Source organism: Galeopterus variegatus, unplaced genomic scaffold (assembly GCF_000696425.1).
Source record: "Galeopterus variegatus unplaced genomic scaffold, G_variegatus-3.0.2 Scaffold6743, whole genome shotgun sequence".
In the NCBI taxonomy this organism is placed as follows: Eukaryota; Metazoa; Chordata; class Mammalia; order Dermoptera; family Cynocephalidae; genus Galeopterus; species Galeopterus variegatus.
The window spans coordinates 58015-62653 of NW_007732854.1; the positions used below are offsets into that span (position 1 = coordinate 58015).

The window sequence follows — 4639 nt, forward strand, 5'->3', positions numbered from 1 at the left end:
GAGGGAAAGTATTTAGCTATAATATAATTAGATACTTCTAAGGGACTAAAACAACCCACATAGACTAACAAAATTTATTCACAGTTCATATTTACGACAAAATATTAAAAGAGCTCTTCTGGGCCCGCCACGTGGCTCACTCGGAGAGTGCAGCACTGGTAGCGCCAAGGCCGCGGGTTCGGGTCCTATGTAGGGATGGCCGGTGCACTTGCTGGCTGAGCGTGGTGCAGACCACACAGTGCTGAGGGTTGTGATCCCCTTACCGGTCAAAAAAAAAAAAAAAGAGCTCTTCTAACCTGACAAAAAGTCAAAAACCTATTAGAAAAATGGCAAATTATGTGAATAGCACCTAAATATATAAAGCAAACATTGACAGATCTGATGGGAGAAATTGACTACATATAGGATAATAGTAGGAGACTTCAATATCCCACTTCCCATAGCAGAGAGAACACCCAGACAGTAAAGAAATAGCTGACCTGACCAGCTTTATTCCACATGAGCTGAACAGACATACACGGAACTTTCCACTCAACAGCAGAACACACATTCTTCTCAAGTGCACACAAGAACTTTCTCTGGATAGATTGCATGTTAGGTTACAAGTCAACTCTTAACAAATATAAGAAGATCGAAATCATACCGTGTATCTTTGACCACAATGGAAGGAAAATGGATATCAACAACAGGAAGGAAACAGAAAAATTCACAAATAGGTGGAAATTAAACAATATACTCTTGAAAAACTCTTGAACAACTCACATTCTTGAGGGTCTGTGGTTTCCCTCAGAGTTTTAATGTCATTGCTAACTTAAATCACTCATAATTGTCAAAAACCACTACTCGAAGAAGACCCCCCTAGAAGCTCGTGGTAACCCATTTCACAGTCAGTCTGATATACCCTACTGTCATCGTTGTGGTCAAGATTAGGGGGACAGTGAAGCAGTCTGGCTTGACCCTCTAAGCCCCATCTGAAATGTTTTTCTTCTGTGTGGAGTCTGCTTCTCATTATTTCCACTTAGTATCTGTGGGAGTAGATCTGGGTTGAAGTCTTCCAGAGAAAAACCCAGAAGAGTTTGTCAGCCCCTTTCCTGCTGCTGGATCTCCTTACTGTGGATGGCTGTGATTTCTGTTCCCCTCATGGCAGATGCTCTTCAATCTCAACTCAGGGATAAGGACCCTCATATAAGACCATCCTGCTTGGAGCTAAGGAAAGTGCACCTTTGAGAATAATTATTGAGAGGGTGATTTATGTAGAGTTTTTTCTTTGAAAACATCAGTTCATTTGTGTTGTAGAATTACGTTCTGTGTGTATGCATGCTTTGTGTAGCAGAGTGTACATCCCATACATTTTAATAGAAGTATATGTGTGTCTGTAAGGACATACAGAGCATAATTTGTGAGCACACATTCGTACATTGAGTGGGCTCCTCAAGTTCTTTATTAAATAAAATCTATGACTCATTTTTTAAGTGCAATATATTTTTTGTAAGAAAGGTGTGAATAGTCATGTGCATATCAGACTTGACCTGTATCACTGGATAGCACCAACTCAGGATGCTCAAACATAGAAGTTATCCCTAACTCTTCTTTGCCCTAAATCCCCCAAATGAAGTCTGATTCTTTTCCTTTTTGTCTCCTAGATCACTAACATATCTCTTTCCTTCTCCTTATCCCTGAGGCCATCGTCTTCTTATTCCAGTAATTCCAGGACTTATTCCAGAAACCTCTAAACTTCCTCTAATCTTAGCTCTTTTGGTCCACTGTCTGCACAACAGCCACAATGATTGAAGGCTCAATATCTGTAACTTCTACTCTGCTGATGACCTTAACATATCAGGCTGCTTTCACCTGAAAAACAACTATAATAAATGACAAAATATAAGGATGTTGTTTTCAGGCATTGCACAACAGGCCTTTCAGGAAGGTGACCCTTGAGGGAAGGGAAATTGTAGAGAGCACTAACATTTATAAAGCAAATGTATTTCACAGGGCCTAGTTTCCAAAGCCCTGTAGTTTCAGGTTTAGCCTAACCTTTTGGAATTACACACAGAAATCTTAACCTTGCAAAAGACAGGAAACTTTCCCTAGGCACAAGTCTCTGATATAGATAAAGAATTGTAAAACAGCAAAGTTGCTGGCTCAAGGACAGACAAATTACTTGATTGTTATGTAAACATACTAAGGAAACTGCTGTAGAGAAAGAGAATGTTTGCTAAGATCAAGTTTTTGTTGGTGGATCAACTTAACCTTTTGCATATTGCACTATGGAATGTCACTTTGTTATTTCACTGATGTTACCAGCCTCTATTGTTAAACTATACTTAGCCATAACTCCACTTATGTTCCTTTTCTGTAATTTCCTCATCTGGAGAATAAATACGGGGAGAGAACCCCGGTTTGTCATTAATTTCCCAAGGAAGGAATGCCTCTCTCTTGAGGTTTCCAGGAAATTAACCCCTTTGGGGTCTTTCACTGCTCAGAGGAAATGGGCTTTGAGTATCCTTTTGCATCTCCATCATCCTGTGTGAGGCAAAGCAACAGGAAATGCATGACTTTAGTCCCTCAGTCCTCTCTTTGCCTTGTGTACACTTTCCTGCTGTGGCACTATGAGGTTAAGTTCAAATGGAGCAATAGTCTTGCTGGACTGTGGAAGGAACTGGAATTTGGGTCAGGATATTTAAGAAATGGAATCTCTACTATGTGGGAAGGAGAGATGTGGCAAATCTCGTTTGGAATCTGTACTGTTTTTACTCACAACATCTCAGATGCCTGATGACTTGCAGCTGACTCAGCTACAGAAGCATTTCTCTAAAAAATATCAATTTCCTTGAAGGGGGACCTCAAGACTTGGGTAAGACATCATGTTATTAAACAAAGAATTCATGTAAGTTCTTAAAATGGTTGATGTACCAATTAATCTGTAGCCTGCTGTATTTCCCAGTTTCTGTTGCTTATCACAGAATACCTGAAACTAGGTAATTTATAAAGAAATGAAATTTATTTCTTCCAGATGTGGGGGCTAGGAAGTTCAAGGTCCAGGGGGTACATCCCGTGAGGTCCTTCTTGCTGGTGGGGAGTCTCTGCAGAGAACCGTGTGTCACGTGGTGAGAGCACGAGCAAGAGAGCTAGCCTCCTCACTCGCTGTCCTTTTAAAGCCATCGGAACCACTCCCTGAGACCCCATTAAACCAGTAACCCACTGATGGATTAATACATTCATGAGGGCAGGGCCCTCACAATCCAGTCACCTCCTAAAGGCCTCACCTTTTAAATACTATCATGGGATTTCCCACCCTCTTAACACTGTTACAGTGGGGATCGAGTTTCCAGTACGTGAACTTTGGGCGGGACACATTCAACCTATGGTACCTTCTGATTCTGAATAAGCTGCCCAGTTATCTATTTTTTTTTTTTTTAAGATGACCAGCAAGGGGATCCTAACCCTTGACTTGGTGTCGTCAGCACCACGCTCTCGCAAGCAAGCCACGGGCCAGCCCTTGCCCAGCTATCTTTAAGAGGAGTGGAAGCATTGTCTTACACGTGGATGCTCATCCTGCACATAGACATTTTTTACTTACGTGGTGTAATCTGTAACAAGTGGTTGCAACTTCTGTATTTTACCTCTCAATGAAAATGGGACAAGTCTGGTATGGGGAGTCCCCCTCCTTTTTCCAAACTTTCCCATAAATCTTTCAGCTTGTAATGGACTTTGAAGCACTTCCCAGCTTTGTTGGTTTGTGTTTCCCACACCAATCCTCACCTTTGGCTCTCAATAAACCTTCATAAAATTATTTCTGTCTCAACAAAAATAGTTTCAGTTCACACACCCAATGTGTGGGTTTTTTTCTGACAACAACTAATTATTCAACTCTACAAACATCGAGTGTCCAACAATTCAACTAAACTCTGATGCTAACTATCCAGAGTTGATGTCAGACTCCACAGGTTTTAAGGGCTCAGTCCCACAAGACCACCCTCACTTGAGATGCCCGTCACAAGGATCAGATCCCCAGGCAAACCACATTTATGTCCAACTTGGCTGTAAAGTTGGGATATTCCCAAAACCCTGTCCTCTTTCAGGTATTATAATTTGCTGGAATGCTTGAAGAACTCAGGGAAATGCCTTACTTGATGTTTACTGTTTTATTATAAAAGATCCAGTTCAGGAACAGCCAGGTGGAGGACATGCATCGGGGTGACGGGGAGCTTCCATGCTCTCTCCGAGCATGCCACCCTCTCAGCAGGTCAGCGTGTCTATTCACCAACCTAGAAATTCTCTGGATCTCATGGTTTAAGAGTTCCTGTAGAGTTCAATCTCCAACATCCCCTACATCTTTCCTGGAGGCTGGTGTGTAGGGCTGAAAGTTCCAATCCTCTAATCTGTCAAAGACAAAATTACAACACATTTAAAGATCTCAATGGGCTTTATTGTGATTGTAAAATCAGGCAACACTTCATTCCATAAGATAGAATAAGTGTTCCAATGAGCTGAACAGAGGAAGTTGGTTTTATAGACAGATTAGGCTGAAGAGAAACAAAGAACAAAAAGCAGATTAGTGGGCCGGCCCGGTGGCGCACTGCTGTAGTGCGCCGCTTGGGAAGCGCAGCGGCGCTCCCACCGAGGGTTCGGATCCCAC

At 41.9% G+C, this 4639-nt stretch overlaps 1 long non-coding RNA gene across 1 annotated transcript in view; it reads right to left on the reverse strand.

Moving 5' to 3' along the window:
• Window positions 1-4130: 4130 nt before the first annotated feature.
• LOC103606623 overlaps window positions 4131-4639 on the reverse strand; it is a 7651-nt gene continuing 7142 nt past the window's right edge. The window contains exon 2 of the long non-coding RNA XR_551903.1: window positions 4131-4382. This is a non-coding gene — a long non-coding RNA (uncharacterized LOC103606623). The remainder of the gene's footprint in view (window positions 4383-4639) is intronic.